At 37.2% G+C, this 20,304-nt stretch overlaps 1 long non-coding RNA gene across 5 annotated transcripts in view; it reads left to right on the forward strand.

Annotated features, from left to right (window-relative positions):
- LOC102080714 (uncharacterized) overlaps window positions 1-20,304 on the forward strand; it is a 59,127-nt gene that overhangs the window by 19,054 nt on the left and 19,769 nt on the right. For 2 of the 5 annotated variants that reach the window (XR_003220278.1, XR_003220279.1), the window contains exon 3: window positions 17,979-20,118. The exons of 1 other annotated variant lie outside the window; for it this stretch is intronic. This is a non-coding gene — a long non-coding RNA (uncharacterized LOC102080714). Of the gene's footprint in view, window positions 1-13,530; window positions 14,243-17,978; window positions 20,119-20,304 lie in introns of those variants that run through there. 2 more of the 5 variants (XR_003220275.1, XR_002062556.2) reach the window with 2 other exon arrangements.

Raw genomic sequence — 20,304 nt, forward strand, 5'->3', positions numbered from 1 at the left:
ACAGATTAGACAACAATGAATTTGAGTTGACTACAAGGTCAAAGACAAATATTGTAATAAGTAACTTATATTGATTACCTCTACATACAAGCATACAGATCAAAATTAGAGATAATTTTGTGTCTTTTCATATTTGGCTGTTGCACGGTGCTCAGGAATTTTACACTAGGAGTTGACTAACAGACCAACCAACAGCCTTTGTTAAATGTAGCAGTAGGACAGAACAATGGTAAAGGACATAGACCCCAACAGCATCATATCCTATCACCCTGCAGGTGGTTCAGTTTGTCGATGGGAGGAAATGGGATCTTTACACCCAATTTGAGGTGAAGTGACTCAGAGTTTACATGTAGGATATCCCGTGACCCTGGCGTAATGACTTCCAGACTGCAGGTGGTCCTGCTCTTGTGTGGCAGTGATAGGACTCCATAAACAGACTTAATCACATTCCTCTAGCACACTGTCTCTCTCTCTGCCTCTCTCTTTCTGCCTTTTTTATCTCGTGCTTGGCCACTCATGTCATCTTACTCCACTTTGCCTGGACGCTAGGTACCTTCTTTAAAGCACACAAATCTGTACATACAGTTGTCCATTTTCTGCAACCTGACTGTCCATTTTGTGGCAAACATTTGTACAGTAGCCTACACACAAATAAATCAATGTAGGAGAAGACATTGTGAAGACAATACCAATTACTCTACATACACTTCAGTTATACATGATACTTAGCAGGTGTAGGTCAGTTGTGTATTTCTGTAAATGAATTTCGGATCGATCAGATACATCCTTAGTCGCTCTGCTTGGATAAGAATCCAAATATTTAAAGTATCTAAAACTTTTGCACATTATTATATATAGTACTGTAATTTAACTCTTTCATATGTGCACCATGTGAGGAAAGCTTATCCGGCTGCTGAGGAGGGTTGTGGTAAGTCTGACACAGTCTTGTAGAAAAAAAAAAATCATGGTAAGTAGTGTGAGCCATCACAGAAAACAGCTGTTCTCGCATCCTTTCTCTTTTTAATGGCACTTCCATGGCATCCCATAGGTTCTGCGGGATTGGATACAACAACCACCCCTTTCCAAGTACAAACGCGGTTTGTGTTTAATTGTTTTCAGATTTTTTTTTCCTTTCCCCCCACCCATTGAAGCCTTTTCCAGGTCTTAATAACTGAGTGGTTTTGGCGGGCTGAGTCAAAGTCAAAACTCCATGAACAGAAGTGGGTCTGCCAGCTTTGAACAAATTCCAGCAGGCAGGGTACGACCCAAATGGAAGTACCTTGTGAAAGAGAATACTCATTAACTGATTGGTACACAAAAATCTAAACAAGAATAAAAACTTAATAAGATATTCAGATGCTATTTTTCAGATGGCTTATATAGTACATTCAGACATTCACGTATTTATTAGATCATTATAATACACATAAATAATTATCAGTTACATTAACAACTAAAAGCAAGTGTTAAAACCTAACAGCAGAAAGAAAAAATTATAATAATAGTGGTGGAATAATACTGCTTATGATATACTGTAGGTAGGTACATATTATACTGGCTTGTAACATAACAATGACAATACTACAAATAATTGCAGATGTGTAGATGCACATTTAAATTTAAAAAGAGCACCATATAAAAATTTTAATCTTGGTTAATCTTAACTAAAAATACTTAACTTTTCAATAAATTAACTTGTAGTGGGATCTATTTTTGCCTGTTATGTTATTCTAGACACTCTGTAGCAACTTCCTCTAGCTATAAACTGGAACTACTGTATAGCTCATATACACTGAAAAATGTTGACGTTTTTACCACCTGGTTCTACATGTAGATGGAAAGATTGCAGTGGACATAATTTTACCAGCAGCTGATGATAGGTGAAATACAAACAGCTCAAGTTGACCAGTCACAGCTCTTGAGGCTCTAACTTAAATATTTGCACGTTTATTTTAGATTACATTTTAGGTTTTATGTGACTTTCACCAAACCTAGAAAGGCTATGCAGAATGGTATATACTTAGAAACCTTTTTTTTAAGTGCACATCTATTTTTAAAGCACTAGAATAGTTATTCCTACATGAACAAATTGAATGAAAGGAAGAAATCAGCCTTCCCCTGAAAGATCTAACAATTCTGTAACATCCTTAGTGTGACTAAGCTTAGCTTTGTTACCCACTGAAGCAAAATTATATCATCCTACAGATGCTAAGGAGTGGAGAGTAAACTTGTTCTTAGTAAACCTGTCCTGCGCGGACAGCACACTGTCTTGTTCAAGTTTGGGATGTTGTTGATGTAAGAGAGTTAAGCTATTGAGGCATGCCTCAGAAAGATTATCATAGGTCGGGGGCGGCGTGGGCAGTAGGAACCCACGAAATCTGCCATCCAGGCCCTAATTGGAGGTCATTAATCATGTGAGGCCGTCCTGCAGTGAACAGCCCTGTGTTTCTTTTTGCCGTTTGGCCATCATCGAGAAGTCTCCTGCATAGACGAGGAAGTCAAACTGGGAACAGTTTGGTCATACTCACACTTTTGGCAGGAGCTGCTGTGCACAGACTTTAACATAACTGTTAGTTTCACAAGATGGGACACTTGTATTAATAATACTGGTCAGGGTCATCTTAATCCAGAAAATTGTTATAACTTTAAACTGTACATGTTCAGTTGTGCAGGATTTTTTGTTTCTCGCACTCGTGTTTTTTTTTTTGTTTGTTTGTTTTTTATTAGCTGCTTCATTATACCTAAAAAGCAAATGAAATATTAGTTGTTGACACAGCATCTGAAGGGATAAAATATTTTTCTTGCAAAGCATAAGACATACAAAGCATAAGAATGCATTATGAAGAAATCATTGGCAACATTAAGACAAATACAATAAACAAGTATTCCTTAAATTTATAGCTAAAGAAAAGGGGCAACATATATCACATGGATGCAGGTGTGTGTGTGTGTGTGTGTTACAGGATAGTTCCTTTATATTTTGCTTGCAAAAGGAGAGCTTTGAGGGGTGGTTTGTTGAAAACAAGCTTTGATGAGTTCATTTGCAAGTCAAATATACCATATAGTGACTATAATATAGTGATTTTAAGTGAAGTAGTGCAAAAATGCAGAGATGGCTAATAATTTCTCTCAATTTATTTATGTGTAGAAAGCACTATCTGTTTAATTGCTGTAAAAGTGCAATGTAAAAAAATACATCAAGTTAAAAGTTGCATATGTGCTAAGTGCTTTGCTGGATCTGATAGTGCATTAGAATCAGAGAGCATAGAAGTAAGAACCTCACAACGCTGCACTCCCACTTGAATAATATGTTTTATTTCCTATTACATCCAATTATTCTGGCTCACCAGTGCCAGTTTAAACTCGTTGATATGAATTAGAAGCAGGAGTATATTTGAAAGCTAGAAATCATGAACCCCCCTTCCACCAACTATTGATTGGAGTAGCATAAAATCCATAGCGGCTGATTTGTGAACCATTAAGTTTTGAACCCAAAGCTCATAATGTTCATATTCACAGCTTTACTCTGTGCTGATGAGAGTGAGGGTGGGATAAAGAGGCAGGGGGTTAGGGTGTTAGATGCTGAGGGGTTAGAGGCAGGCTGTTTGAGAATGAGGGAAAAGCGTTGGAGGGATTGAAGATCATTAAACAAATCAATTCAGTTCTATCTGGAAGATTGCCCACACATGCAATAAAAAAGACAGAAGACCACAGGGGGAACAATTTGTTATTATCATATTTACAAGTCTGTTTCTAATTCATCTTTTAATTTACTGACGAAGTTTAAAAAGGAAGAGGTTCTTATCATGCCTGTCTGTTGATGAAATAGAGGTAGAAGGAAACAAAAAGGAGAAAAATGTAAAACAAAGATATTTAATATTCTTTTTGTGAATTTTAACACAAGGAAATTAAGCGTTTTCACATTTTAAGTTTTAAAAAGCCAACAGAAATTTATAGTATTTCATAAAGGTAAAAGTAAAAGTGTGTTCATAACCAAGTTCAAGAATTTAACGAAAATACCACCCCAGGTTTTCTTTAGCTTTGTGTTGTTTTCCTTTCACGTCAGCCTCGGTAGAATCTGGAAATATTGTGGTTTTGAATAAGCAGTACTGTTGTACCCTGGCCTCTACGTTAAGATGTATTTCCTAGCTACATAACTCGTGCCTTGTCCTGGTCCTTCTGGTCAGCCAGAGGTCACACAGCTGCCTCACTGATATTTCTTTGCTGCCTGTATTTAGGCGCCATCAGACTGAAAATTAAAGATTCCACATACGACACAGCTGTCATGCAAGCTAAATATGACCCTGTCAGTAAGAAAAAAATGTCAGTGACAAAATTCTGAAGTGCAATTAAGTGATAATTATCCATTTCTAAAATAAGGAGTCATTATGCCAAAGGTGTCAAAAAAGTCATGAGGAGACATTAATCACAGTCTTCATCACACTTTCTCAGGTACACATATGTTTCTCTCTTAACCAGCACCTTAACACCATGTGCAATTACAAGCTGTGATGGGCCACAAGGGAAACACTAATATGTTTTTTCATACAAATTTTGATTTCATCTTACTTCGAGCTAAAAAGAAAAATGCGTCTCTAACTCCAAACGTGGTCACGCAACAGTGGAGCCATTTACTCTGCAGGTAAATTAGAAAGCCACCTCTGTTTTATATTCAGATGTGTATTTTTGAAGGATTCTTGACTTTCATTATTCATCATTTATTAATGAAAGATTAAAAAAACTTGTTTTTTTTTGTGATTTACTGTTTCAAATCTATTTTGACAAACGAGCCACATGGAAGAAGACCTTGTGCTTTCATTTTAGTGTACATCTAATGAAAATTACCAATGAAATTGTAGGGACTTTTACAACTTCTGTTGTCCACTTTGTAGTCTGCCATTGCAAAGAGATCATTTTCCATTACAAGGTTAACTCGACTGTAAATTTCACACCAGTAACAACAAGTACAAGCACATAATTAAATATGATTTCTATCATAGATCCCTGTATTGCCAGCCTCCTGCTTTTTGAAACAGCGTTTTCTGTTTTCTGCATTGTAATCAGAGTAACAGCATAATTGTTATACCCATGGGAGATTATTGCTATCAGCTTTGCCTCAGGACCCTCTATACGATGAGCAACATCCCTTAAGGAATCTCGAAAAGCTGCCTGATCTGCACGATATATTTTCCCAGCTTCTTCCAAGATGTGTTGAGTGGCATCCTAATCAAAAATCAATGTGCCCACTTGAGTAGGCCCACAAGGCTTCTGTAGTGCGTTATGTAATCTGATAATATCAATCATAACTGTGTTAGAGGCAATCCATCTGACTTTCACGGGACTGGGGTCAGTGAGTAGGGGGAAGGCCGGGTGAGCGAGCCTTGGCCTCCCATGCCATCAATTACCACTTATTATAGAGAGGCTTACTCTGCCAGAGAGCTATGTACCCCCCCACCATAAATAATATTAACAGGGCCAGCCTCATCAATCAATACCATCACAGTTCTATTGCTCCAGCCTAAATGGCGGCTTCCATGGTCTTCCAGCCTCAATCAATGACCGTGGCTCCTACAGACTAGCACATGAGGGTAAATCTAGCTCTGTTTGAGCCCAGGGGTCTTCAGCCTGCCTTCTCCTGCTACTACAGCATTTTTTCCCTTCTGGGTCTATCTGTCTCACTTCCCTCATGTTGGGTACCCAACCATCACAAAATCTGAGGCTGCTGCTAAACATTGCCAGTGCTGCAGTTTCTGCCAAGCTCTAGCAAGCTGGCTTGTTAACAGTATGAAACATACTCAGAGGAAGTGTCAGAAAAGTGTCTGAAAGACTGATTATGTAGAATTAACGAGTCACTTAATGATTCCACTCCCTCCAGTCTCCACCTCCTTCCACTTTTCTGTGTGATTTCCTGCAGTAAGGGATGTGGTGCGAAGAAGAGCATTTTAAGTGCTTAAAAACTCATAGCCAGTGAAAGCAGGATGGTGCAGGGTCAGGGTGGTGCGAAGTAACACTTCAACAGCTCTGAAACAGCTGTCACAGATAAAACTATGTGATTCCATTTTTTTTCACCACCTTAACTACAAATTTATGGAGTGTTTGTGTAGCTACAGGCAAGATACCAGGATGGGCAACATCAGTTCAGAAGGGTGGGGTGGTATTAAGAGCATAATTACGGAAGCAAATAATTAGCGAGTAGAGTGCAAAGCAAGACTAATTAGCCTCATCATGTGCCTGTGACCTTAGCTCTCACGAATTATTCCCTGCTCGCTGCCATAAGAGAATCATTCACCCAGGCACTCCGTGCCCAGCAACCAGCGAGAGACCATAAGTGGCTTCGACAACCTTTGACTTGTGACAGTTATTTCGGTGGCTACACCACATTTATCAGCGTGAGATATAAAAGCACTTTAGCTACATCTGCAATTCATCTGTAATTGTGTCGTTATGTAATATTTGTATGCATGTGTTATCATGCTAAACAGGGAGACCACACAGATGATGGAGTTTAAATAACCAAAATGTACTGTGTTGAATTAAATTCAACTCGGTGAGGATAGACTCCTGACCCACTGTAAATTGGTTGAATGTTTGATGATGGGTGGATGGATGAATGAATGGGTGGATGGAAGTATCTGAAAGAAAGTGAAACAGAAAGCAAATAAAACCCTAACCAACTCCACTCCTGGGTGCTGGGGAGGAGAAAGAAAGAGAGAGAATGTAACAATGGGTGGGCTCTCCTCTTAGGACCTACAAAAGTCTTAAACAAAACCAGAAAAAGGAAGTAAGGAGAGAACTAGCAGAGTGGTTGGGGGTCATCAAAGTATCTTAGTATCACTAAAATATTTGAGTCAAGTATATCAGCCACATAGCATAGGGTAGATAGGCTTAAGCCTGTCAATAAAAGATGTTTTAGTTGACTTGTCTGGATAAGATTTGGAGCTATGTCATTCTACTCTTCACTTTCTTGCATGGTTTTAGCATTTAAGACTAATTAATAATGTTGCCAAAGAAAAATCACGAGGACCAGAAATGAGGAAAAAAATTTAAATATGAATAACTATTCAAATACTTACCCAGTATGTTCAGCTGTGTACCAAATAACTGTTTTCTAATGGCCTTTATTGTCACTCACACTGATGGCATGGATTTAACATCTTCTTTATCTTTGACCTTTGCTTGTGTCAGATCATTTACTTGGATTAAACATGAAAGATTTTGGTGAATATGGTTTAACAATTTAAGGGAATAACCTACTGGAAATAGAAGTGTGCATGTCTTTGCTCACGTTGTATTTTTGTGCCTTCTCCAGAGAAAATCAGCTCGGTCCAACCTCGTCAGTGACTTCAAATGCTGGCCTTGCACTGACCTGCAGACTTCAAAGCTTGATCAAGCCTTCCCAAGACAAGAGATTCTGTGGTTCAAGCAATTTGTTAAACAGGGGGAGAGGTTTAGTGTGATTTGGGAGTGAAAGGATGTTTCAGTAGTCCTGGCTAACCCACAGCCAAGCCACTCCGGACATGTGAGAAGCACTAGGGATCCTGTAAAAAAGTCTCTAATGCTGCTTGGATCAGAAAAACAGGTGCTGCTTTTTCCCAAGAAAGAAAAAATGCATTATCTGTAAATCAAAGCTTTTATGAGTGTTACAAAAGACAAACTGTGTTTGCTGTATTTGTCTGTGTCCTGATGAAGAAAAATTTTAGGTGTTGATGTCGTGTATATCCAGAAAAATAATAACATGTTCCATTGATTTTAGAATTTTAAAATAATCAAACTGGTTTTTAATCTCAGAGGCTCACAAATGGGACAAATGGGGGTATCTTGAAGTCCCCTTTACAGCTGTAGAACAGCATAAGTCCATTACTAGAGATGGATGTACTCCTTGTTCACAGTATAGTATGAGTCTGAGTCTCATCTAAATGCCTTCACTGTGGAATACAAGCTTCAATCGACTCATTGACTCCAGTGTCAGCCAAACATGTCTGAGAAGTATCAGACAGGGAGGCGGACATTTTACAAACAGTTGGTTTGTTTTCATACAGGGAAAAGCCAAGAAAAAATGTTGCCTGCAGACTTTTCTCAAAGTAACATCTGGCATATGAAAATGAATCTGAAGCAAAGTAGATTTCCACAGATTTTGTTTTTATAGTAACTTAAATTCTCCTTCTGTCTCCCTATTTGAAATCTTTGATAGTTTAGAAATTATGCTTTCCTATGATTATGTATCGCGTGCAGTTAAAAATGCGTACACTTGAGATGTTGTATTTCCATCATTTTCAGAAGAGGAAATTCCAAACCACTTCTGTATTTGTATCCAGTAATTGTCACAGTTGGCTTAAATCTGTCAAGTGAAGATGTATGAGTGGGTATATAAAACGGACATAATTTCATGGTAAAGATGGGAAATGTTTTTGGTATTCAATTATTGAACCTTTTCAGACAACTGCAAAAGTCTTTACTCTGAATTAGCATTAAGGTTAAACCCAATTATTTATTTATACCCTAAAATGATGTTTTGAAATCTGTCTCTCCTTTTAAGCACTGTAAACAAAGGCTATAAATCATAACCTGTGACAGCCTTAATTGCTACCAGAGGGAGTTAGCTTGCTCTCAGTACTGCATTAAGATATCATTGAGTCTCACAGTGTTCTCTGCAACTCTAAGTTGGTTGGAGTTGGTTCGGTTCGGGTCTTTTTCTGATGGTTTTTTAGTTACCTACCCTTTCTTCTATCATGGACAACTTATATGTCACGACTGTATGATTTGGCAGTACAAAGATCATCCGGAAGGTATTCACAGTGCTTAACTTTACAGCCTCATTCCAAAATGGATTAAATTCATTTTTCACCTCAAAATTGTACACACAGTACCCCATAACATGAAAAACTTTTGTTTGAAAATTTTGCAAATTTATTGCAAATAAAACAACAAAAATATGATGTGTACACAAGTATTCACACTGACACTCAGAACCTGATTTCAGTTGCATCCTGTTTCCACTGATCATCTGTCAGATGTTTCCACAACTTGATTGGAGTCCACCTGTGGTAAATTCAGTTGAATGAGCATGATTTGTAAAGACACAAGGTCCCATAGTTGACAGTGCATATCAAAGCACAAACCAAGCCATGAAGTCCAAGGATTGCATTGAGGGTCTGAGGAAGTGTACGGAGAAATTTCTTCAACAGTGAAGGCAGTGAGCACAGTGGACTCCATCATCCATAAATGGAAGACGGTTGGAACCACCAGGAGTCTTCCTAGAGCTGGTCTGATGAAACAAAGATTGAACTCTTTGACCTGAATGCCAGGCATCATTTCTGAAGGAAACCAGGCACCAATCATCACCTACCCAATACCATTCCTACAGTGAATCATGGCCACGTCATGATGTGTAGATGATTTTTGGAAGGAGGAACTAGGAGATTAGTCAAGATTGAGGTAAAGATGAATGTAGCAATGTACAGAGACATCCTTAATGATAAGCTGCTCCAGAGCACTCTACACCTTGGACTAGGGCAAAGGTTCATCTTACAACAGGACAAGCACAGCCAAGATAACAAAGGAGTGGCTTTGGGACAACTCCGTGAATGTCCTTGAGTGGCCCAGCCTGAGCCCAGACTTAAACTTGATTGAACATCTCTGGAGAGATCTGAAAATGGCTGTGTGGCGACACTTCCCAATCCAACCTGATGGAGCTTGAGAAGTTCTACAAAGAAGAATGCAAGAAATTGCTCAAAGATAGGTGTCCCAAGCTTTTAGCATCATGCTCAAAAAGACTTGAAGCTACAATTCCTACCAAAGGTGCTTCAACAAAGTATTCAGCAAAGGGTGTGAATACTTATGTACATGTTATATTTTTGTTTTTTGTTTTTTTACTTCTAATAAAATTTGCAAGAATTTCAAAGAAACATTTTTCAATTTGTCATTATGTGTTATTGTGTGTAGAATTATGAGTATTAATGGATTAAATATTAATTTAACATGAAACATGAAAATGTGGAACAAGTGAAGCACTGTGAATACTTTCCATATGTATGTAAACAGACTTTAATTTCTCATGTTACTTTTAAATATCACACAATAGTGATGTTTGTAGACATTTACACAGTAGGAATATTCTGCAAATCAGCCTGGATGTTTTGTCTGATGTAAAGAAACTATTTTAATGTATTCTATTTGTATGTGAAGATGAGTCATTCATGTCGGAGCAGGGGAGGAAGTGGAGGTTGTTCTCGCTGAATCCTTTCACATTAATGAATGAGGTGGCATAGATTTTATGGAGCTAGGTTGTATTGACCTGTGGCTGACATCTACCTTTTAGTTTCATAACATAATCAGCTCTTGACACATGATTATAATAACCCAATGCAATTTACTGCATTCTCTGCAAACACATTGATTTTTTTTTTTTTTTTGAACAGCTCCCAGAACCAATTACATTAATATTGCTGCATAATTAGTTTACACATTACTAAATTACTGACAGATTAAAAGTGAAATAGCACAGTTCATACCCTGCCCACATAACTGCCAGAGAGGAAATTAATATGGATTCAAAAGGTCCTCAGAGACGTAAGCAGTAAAAGGGAAAAAAGCAACAATCTATAAGGGATGCTTATAACCATGCTTGCATAAGGATATCCTCTCTGCACGCTTGCCAGGTGTTAGTTTCAACTGAGGCATTCAGGCCTAAGTAATTAATATGATCTTTAATCATATTTGCATATCAACATCAATAGTCCCTGATCGCACAAGAGGGGCCACTTTAGAGCTCTGTGGGTAAGACTACTGAGACTGCCCATGATTATAGTCTTATTATCAAAGACCTATTGAAAGAAGTCTCAGATATGGTCTGCAATACTTCCATTTCTTACAGTATTATTTGTACATACCAGCACCAGTGGTTTGTGTGGTTGAATGTTTCGGGAGTATGGGACCCCTCATCAGGGAATCCAGTTTGACAGGCTTAAAGATACCTGCCAGTAACTGATCTTCTAGTTTGTAGTAAAGTTGGTTTGGATCAATCAGCATTTAGTAATGGCCAATTATAATTATTTGTAGCAATGGGCATGTTTTAGGTGTCACAATAACTAAATGGTTGATCCAATTACCAATTTCATGTTCAAATTCTCCTTATAAAGATGGGGTCAGGTTAGAAGAAATGAATTCACATGACTGTAAATGAAAAAAAATGCAGAAACTACATTTAACGTCAACTTTGTAAATACTTTCCTTCATCTTTATTGCATCTCATTTCCAGTCTTTAGGCTGTTGGTGGCTGGCAAATGGGCTGCTTGATGGCACACTAACTTTTCAGCAGGAATGTATTGCCTTGACCTTTGATGTCCACATTGATCCAATGTACTGAGTGGCCGTTTCCTCAGAAACAAACATATATAATAGGTATTGGGTTCCAATGGTGCTCTTTCAATGTCTTAGGGATGCTTTGCAGCAATATAAATCAATTCACACTTATAGACACAATATGGGTGCATTAGTGCTGACTAGTGATTTGAGAATGGCTGAGAGGTAAAAATTCAATAGACCTTGATCAGGCACAACCAATCTATCCTCATCAGTCCTCAGTTTCTAATTGTACACAGATGCTTTAGATGGCAATCATAAAGAATTGTATTTTCAGAGATTTTCATTTTATTTTATTGCTTGGTTATTTTGTAAAAACTATAACAACAACAAAACACACACAGGAAGAGTACTTGTAAACAGGTGCCCTGATTATTAATATTAAATATTTAGTTCACGATGTTTAACACCTTGTTATAAATGATGTCGTTTGTCCTCAGGTGTTTGCTGAAAATGAATTTGTTCATAAATGACTGGGTTAGATTATGTATGCTAAAACAGAAACTGAGAACATATGGTTGAAGAAATTTGCAGTCTCATTCCATATGCAGTAAACACCGGTTCTAAGATTTGTGCTTCCATGTTTAATGACTCTGTAAGGTCTTACCTGTACAGTTTGTGATAAATATTGGATTGCAAGACTGAAGCTTTGTTACCTAAAATACTCTGTTTTGCTTTCCTGCTTGTGTGGGAGTGTTATGTTGAACCACTGTATATTAAGATCCAGCCACCTCCTGCGTCAGTGCCTCTGACAGCTTTTGTCTATTTATTGTCTCATAAATTTTCTCTGTCAGTGTGTCACTAATACAAACATTGCTTGAACAACGAGTCATCCCAAATCTCAGCACTGATTTCCTTTTGTGACTTGCTGGACACTGCACCAGGAGAAAAATGCATTTGATTAATACATTTATAGAATTTTTCTTTTTCTTCTCAATAATATTCATCTTCTTCATTTTCCTAACATCTCTCCAGTCCATGTGTCTTGTTGGTTTACATATCAATCTTTGAAGTTGGCGGAATAGACTCAGAGGAAAGGCTATAATTTTCCTTGTTCTTTGGCTGTAGTGTAGTTCTTTGGCTGTGTTGTATGAGTTGGTTTACCGAGGAGGACTACAATAGAATGTTTCAGTGTGGAAGGCCACTTTTAAGGCAGGCAAGGCTACTTTTATACATTTTAACATTTATTAGTCTAGTTGATGGATTTGCAGAAATATATATTGTGCAGTACTGCATATATTCCATTGGTGAGGCCCTTCAGCAGTGAAAGTTGTAGATGAGGCCATCTAAGAGGTCCAAAAATGATTTTTTTTAATAAAAAATTACTCTTGTCCATTTTCTGCCATTTTTTTTGTTTTGCTTTTGTTTGTTTTTTTACATTTATCATGGATAACACATCAATGCATATTTTAATAATAAAGTAAACAAAAATGGCTGAATTGCACTTGTTTGTCAGTTTTATTTGAGGGAAGAATAGTGCTCTGAGTCCAGTGTCCAGGGTAACGTGGCTTTTATTAGTGAGTGCTGAGCAGAGTGGGCGCTAGATGTTACCTGTCCACTGTGCAGCCCAGCTGTTTACTCAGCTGTAGGGCCTCTGTCTCCAGTGTAAGGGCAAAAGGAGCAGGTCACTAAATATTTCATTTCCCAAGTAAAACATGCTTGCCCTTGTCAGGTGAAAAAAAAAGAGAGAGAAACAGATCACAGTGATGAATGTGCAATCAGGCTGATTAACTCATTATTAGTTGTCCAAAGGATCCACTGAAGGAAATGAGGGCAAGAATGAAATAGGTTGTTTATATGTCTCGTAGTCAGAGCTATGGATGTGATGTGAGGAAGAGGCCTCCATGAACTTTTACCTCTTCTAGTTAGTGATGGGAAGTTGAATTATGTCTCTCAGTCATGGTGTTTCTTCCCTCTATTAGGGTCTTGCTTTTTCCGTCATATTTTTTTTTTCATTTAAAGTACAAACCACTGTCAGTAATACATATGGAATCTAAATTAAAATTGGGAAAAGAATCCCTCACCGAGGACTCATCTTTCTGCCGGCTTCTGCCATAACTTTATCCTTATTCCTTCTCTTATTTTCTTTGACTCTTTTTTTTACCAGCAGATGGTGCTGCAATCACTTCGCACTGCATCTACACACACTGACGCTCTCCCGATCTTCCACAGACCCGCACCACACTTTTAGAAAGGCAAGGGGGTGGCGTGTGGGGGGAGTCCAGCCTAGTTCCTGAGTTTAGGCAAATGTTTGTTGAAATAAGTGGAGATTTCCTGGTTTTCTTTTTCGAGGAAAAAAAAGGAAAGAAACAAAGTTTCTTTATAGGATGAGCTCAGGGTGTTTTGCAATTACCCTTACTTGTGCTTGAGCTCTTTTTTCCCCTTGTTGAGTAGGAACAGACAATGTTTTCCATTCCAGTTTCTTCTTACAGTTGCAGAGTGGGTGCCGATGGGTGCAGTGTTGTGGCTTTTACTGGTGAGCCAAATATCACAGCTAGAATGGATGGTGGAAGGCATTATGGACGTAAGTAAGAGCAGCACTAACATTTGCCTTTATATGTGGACTGAGACGAGAGGGCGGTGAGAGATTTCTTCTAAATAGGTTAATAATTAAGCTTCTGAGCATCTGCCAGGCCCGTGATGTTGTTGTGTTTTGTTTTTTGTTTTTATTGAAGAATCCGTTATGTCACTGTCATAGCTGAATATATTTAAAGTATTTAATTTATTCTTCCTTTTTTTTTTAAAAACTTGTGCTTGTTTTAGTTATTTCTATGATTATTATTCAGCCACTATTTTTTGTAGAACACCTGTGACTTGTCACACGGACAACATTTGCTTTTCACACCATTAGGAGAGGTGTAGACTGACCAGGAGAAGAGAGGTGTGTATACGCGAGTGTGTGTGCATGCGTGTGTGTGCAGTGAGTTTGGGGGGCAGAGGTGGGGGACTGTAAAGTGTAAGCTATTGAAAGGAGGAATGTGAGAGAGCATTATTGCCCGCACTTCATGTGAATGGAAAAGGGGTTAAAGAAATGACAGCGTACAGTGGGTGGTAGGGCCTCAGTGCAGCCTGGGAGGAAATGGAATGAGAAAGTGCAGTCAGGCAAACCACTCATTCACCATGACAAATGGGAGAGGCCTAGGCCAAGGGGATACCTGATACCCCACGGTGGGCTCTGTGCACCTGCCTGGGCTCCATGTGCACCAAAGTGGAAATAAAGCTCAGCCACTTGTAGCAGCACACCTCCACTGTTTACAGAATTAGATAATAATAAAAGTTATACTGAGAATAATATAATTTATATAAACAATTCATGCAAATCAGATATGATTTCAGTTTAAGGCTGTGATTTTTATTATTTATTCTGTATAGTTAGTTACATGAATCACTATTCATGCCGTCGTGAATAATAATAGGAAAAATATTATAGACAGCATGTGATGAACTAAAAATACGTTTCACAATAGGCCAACATTATCATAGTGTTTCATAAAGTACTTTTTTCTAATTAATTTAAAATATCTATTGCATTTGAAATTTATTGTACTAAAATTATTAACAAACAAAAAAAATTTACTCATCAAATTAGTCGTAAATTTTGATAATAAGACAAAAAAATATCTGAAATACTCTTCACATCATCTTCAACGATCTATTTCACAGTGGAAACGTGGCAAACTTGTATTCGGTTTATTTATGTCACCGTGTTCTCCTGATGTTTCCACAGTTTCGGACTAGCTGTATTGATACAACATTGAGTACATAAAAACAATAGTTATGAAGGAATATGAAGACTGTCTAGTCTAGTAGTTTGTTAGGTTAATTTTTACTTCAGAATGTGCCAACTGAAGTTTTCTGTTTAGTTATAGTTACACACTTTTGAATATATTTTTTTTATATATTTCAGTACATTGGCCCATAGATTGTTTAAAAAAAATATTAGATTGAAATTATGAGCCGAAAAAGTCAAACCTCACAAAATCAACCAAATCCTCATCCAAAAGCATTAATATGCTCTCAATGAGTTAATGAGTTTTTCAACAGGAATGTCACAAGTTGCATGTCATGAGGTTCTAAATTAGGGCATATATCAAATTTCAGAGGAATATTAAATCTTTGGGACCTGTTCAGAATTAGAGGAATACTGCTATAATCCAATTGTGTATGAGGACAGAGCAAGACACATATTTAGACAGCACAGAAGCAGTCTTCTGTTTAGAAGTGGTACAGAAAGTGTAGTCTGCCTCAGAGCTGCTACTTTTCCTAGAGCGTCCAGGAAGGATTACTTACCATTCCTTATGCAGAGAGATGAGCTGTGGTCACTCCAACAGCAGTCAGTCTACAGCGTCAGGTTGCAATGCAGCATGCTATGAAAATACTCAATCTTGTCTCCCACTTCAGTGTTTAGATTGGGCTGTGAAATGACTGCAGGCTGACAGGAGTAGGACTTGGGGAGGAGGATAATAATTTTATTTCTTTCTCTTTTTTTCTCCAACCAAACATGAATCGTTTGAGAAGTTTAAAAATATCCCATCTGCCAAAAAAAGAGAAAACATTATAAAATATTTCTTTAAACATTTGGGGCAAAGACGGATGGGAAGTGAAAGAGCTCTCCCTACAACAACTGTTTTCTATTTCAAACTACACTTATCACACACAAACCGTTGCAAATGAACAGTGAAGAACAGCAGAATATTGTCATGCGTTTTCACTTGTTTTAGTTAATGCGATCACTGGCTAAGCTATGTAAATTGTAAGTGAGCTTAACCATTAACGTACTGTAAAGCATCAGTTTTGTTACTATGGTTACTTGTAGGCAAATAACAGGCTAAAATCTAATGACCACAGATGATGTGGCCCAGTGATTGAACTGTTTTCTACTGTATTTTTAACTGAAAGTAACTAAAGTTCTTTTTCAACAATCGCCATAATTGAAATGTTATAACAATATATAAAAACAGTAATAACTTAATGAGTTAATGCAGCTCTTCATAGTAACCTTCTCAGTGTGTTTTGGAAATGGTTTGGTCAGCTTCTTGGTCAGTGTTGTAATATGAGTACATTAAGTTATGTCTGTCAGTATTTCCAACAGCCGTAGCACAGAACAGGAAGAGCACAATTCATCAGCTTCAGTAAATATACCTTCCGCGTGTAAGAGGTAGAAGAAAAACATGGTTGTGATTATTTATTTTTCATTTCAGCTTCCTTCCCTTTAACATCAAGGTGTTACCTCAGAATGCTGCAGTGTTTTTTGTTTAAAAAATGAGTCTGTGTGTATTTTTTCTTTATAATTTCAATATATTTTTAAGCTTCTTTGCTAACTTTAAAGCTTTTCCGTGTCCCGGGATTGTTACGACTCTCCCAGCACACTGACTCATCAGTAAATAGTGTTCTACCAGATTTAAGCTTTCTCTTCTGTTTGTTAGAGCTCCTTGTGTATGCGTGACTTTCCTTAGATCACTGTCCTCCACAGCCAGACATTCATATGATGTTGGTTTAAGAATACTCTTACAGTGGTTTTCAACGTGTTTGAGATTTTTAAAATATATACTTTGTTTTCTTTTGGTTATGCAGAGCCTCGCTATTTTAGTAATATATTATATTTATATGCATTTACTATAAAGCTAGCAGTGAGAATGTTTTTATTCCTGTGCAAAGCATCTGGGTTAATCTCATATTAGTCAAGAAGGATCATTCTCACAAACAGTCTTAGACTTGTTTCACAGAACTATGCTCTAAATTAAATGCACGGCGTCAGTGGATTAGTGTGTATCGCTTTAGAAATCCAGTAATAAGAAGAAGCTAAAAATTAATTGCTGTTTTGTTTTCTTTCTTTTTTAAAAAATATTAACATGCTTGAAAAAAGCACTGCAAAGCGCGCTGAATTCCTAGATTTCACAGCTTGTATGATTGCATGCAGAACATTTGATTAATGACTATGGCAGCTTTTACAATTTATCGTCATACAGTTTGTGTATTATTTAATTTTTAATTTCAAATTTTCACTGGAGAGTTTATGCTATTAATCTTAACATTTTGAATTTACAACCCTCACTTTGTGCTCTAAAAGTTTACCATGGCTCGTCTTGTCTCCTGCTATTTACTTTCTATATATAGAGTACTGCATGTACTAATGTTATTTGGTGTGTCCTGTGGTTTGTATTATTCAGCTAGACATTCCTCCCCCGATCACATACGGCGCATCTTGTAGTTCCACTATTTTACTTTCATACAGAAATGTATTTATTTGAGGAGGAGCAGCGGGTAGCAGGGACATCTGTTGCACTAATGTCCAACAGAGTAAACAATATGTTTTGAATTACTGTAAGAATTGACCTTAGAATAAGCCTTATCTTATGTATAAATCATAGTAAGTTCAATATGCTTTGTAAGTAGATTAGTTCATCTGGAGTCCCCCTCCCTCTTCCCCATAGACAGAGTGTCTCAGCAATGAGGGCCTAGAGATGTAATCCAGATTCATAATCCAATGATTCTTACAAGCTGTTTTGTGTTGTTAAATACTGGGTATTTGTGTTGATTTAATATCATTCTAATCTTCTTTAAACTGCCAGTTGCTGTCTGGTTCATCGCCATCTTGTTTATTGCTTGCTCTCTAGACTTGACTGTAGGCTGGAAAGTCAAATCGGATGAGGCCAGTGGACTTCGGGGATGGTGCTGAATAACCGATGTGTTCGCTGATGAGGATTTTGATTATTTTCAAAAATAAAAACATTTTCAAATAATATTTATTTTTGTTTCTTTCAGAAAGTCTTGTGTGAACACCTTCTAGTTATATTTAGTGACAGTAATTTGCTCCAGCCTGGAAAATTTCCTCTTGTTTCTTTCAAACCCTAATGTTTTTAAAAGAGCAGCAACTTCATTTTCATTTCCCCGTCACAACACTATATTTAATCATTATAATTCCTTAGGAAAGCTTAATCAAATTAAAAATATAAATATGTATGGGAAAAATACTTTCTAAAATTTTACATTCACGTTATTTTAATTTAACTGGATAATGTAAAAAATATATAAATTATTATTATCATTTTACTTACACACTGTAAACATTTTTTTAAAGCATGAAGGTTAACAGGTGGAACTTTAATGTGTGTTTTGTTTTTGTGGCATTAAACATAATGTAAATATAAAGCTGATTACACAGTATAACGTTGCTTGTTGACTTCAGTCCAACAGGTGGTTCTGAGAATTTCAAATAGTAGGTGCTTACTGTCACCAGCCTTTTGAAGTAATCGAGTTCTTATAAAGCTTAGTCTGATTATAGTCCATGATATTGTTATTTAGTTTTATTGTACTTGTAAGTGGATTCTACTCCCACAAGGTTTTCTCAGCGCTCTGACTTGCATGTCCAATATTATTAGTTGCTATGAGTTCAGCCTGCGCAAATCTGTTAATGCATAAGACCATAAGAGCTTCTTATGTTCCAAGCCAGGTCAGAGTGAAGACACATCAGATTAATATTTGATCATGCAGAAGGGCCCTTAATCAGATTTGCTTATTCCCTTAGCTGAGTGCTCTGCAGCAATTATCATAATTGTTGCGCTAAACATGCTTGTCTTTACGGCTAGCGGTTGGACGTGAGCGTATGCTGTGAGAGGGGGATTCCAGTACCAAACCCAATTAGTGCAGGATGGATGGATGGGCATGCCGAGGGAGATGGAGGATATAGAGAAGAGGAAGGGGAGGGCCATGGGCAGGGATGCTGGTCCAACTCACAGTGACATAGCCCAGGGCAGCACAGTTAACTCCAGCCACCTGGAGCTCTTCAGGACAGGCTCTCCCCATGCTGTAATCTGCCCTCAGCCATGCCACCAGCGCCTGCTGATATGAGGGAAATTAGAGATGCACCAGCAAAATGGCAATTTCAGTCTACAAGTGTCTATTCAATTGCAAAACTCTGTGATTTTCTGTGCCGATAGTTTTCAAACTTCATAGTATTTTTTTTTCCCACAAAGAGAAGTCATATTAATATTAATGCTGAAAGTGTGCATAATAAACCAGGGAAATATAGACTTTAGTTTGCATTTGAGGAAATACCAGCACTCGTCTGCTTATTAGGACCGAAGAGGCTCATAGTTCATTCAGTTACCCGCATAAGTTTATGCTGAATTACTGTATATTTATCCAGAAACATGAAAACAGAAAATGTAGATATACAGTAACATTCATAGATATTGCTCTTTTATTTGGATTATCTATTAAAATACATTAAGAACAATGTGACCAGATTTCCAGTAACTTTTCTGAGATATGTGGTTTATGCAACACTGATGGAAGCAACTACATTGATTTTCATGTAAATATATGAAGGATTTTTTTGTAATTAAAATAATTTGATGTTTTATTTTTAAGTAAAAACAATAAATTAAAGATTAAAAAAACAAAAACAATTTTGATGACTGTGTTAAGCATACAACATATTTTTGAATAATAAGTATATGGAACCTACTACCTGAAGCTGAATGAAAAGTGATTTGTAAAGGAATCGATGCAACTTTGTTAAATGTTTTACAACATGTAGTTTTATAAAACTCCCTGCATTTATTTTTGCTTCAAAATGAATATCTCATAAAATGATCACAACAACTTTCAAAGTATTTACAGAATATATTTCTTTGGTGGTATTTCTGAGGTTTTGCTGAATGTGTGAAGATAATAACCTTTTCGATGGAAGACATTTGTGACTCAAATCCTGTTCTTGTTTTAAGCAAAACCAATAAAAATACCAAAGCAGAACTCTGCTCTGTGTCATTTTGATTGCTGTTTCCTGAATATTCTGTCAACCAACCAAATTGTCATAAGTGTGTCTGTTAAATGAATGAGCCCGTGGACCAGTTCTGTCTGTATGAAAGTCATCTATCCTGCTGGAGGCATGGCACTGCACAAAGAAACACTAGGAGAGATGGTTCCCCATTAATCTAT

The sequence above is a fragment of the Oreochromis niloticus genome, linkage group LG1 (genome assembly GCF_001858045.2).
Source record: "Oreochromis niloticus isolate F11D_XX linkage group LG1, O_niloticus_UMD_NMBU, whole genome shotgun sequence".
NCBI classification, from domain to species: domain Eukaryota; kingdom Metazoa; phylum Chordata; class Actinopteri; order Cichliformes; family Cichlidae; genus Oreochromis; species Oreochromis niloticus.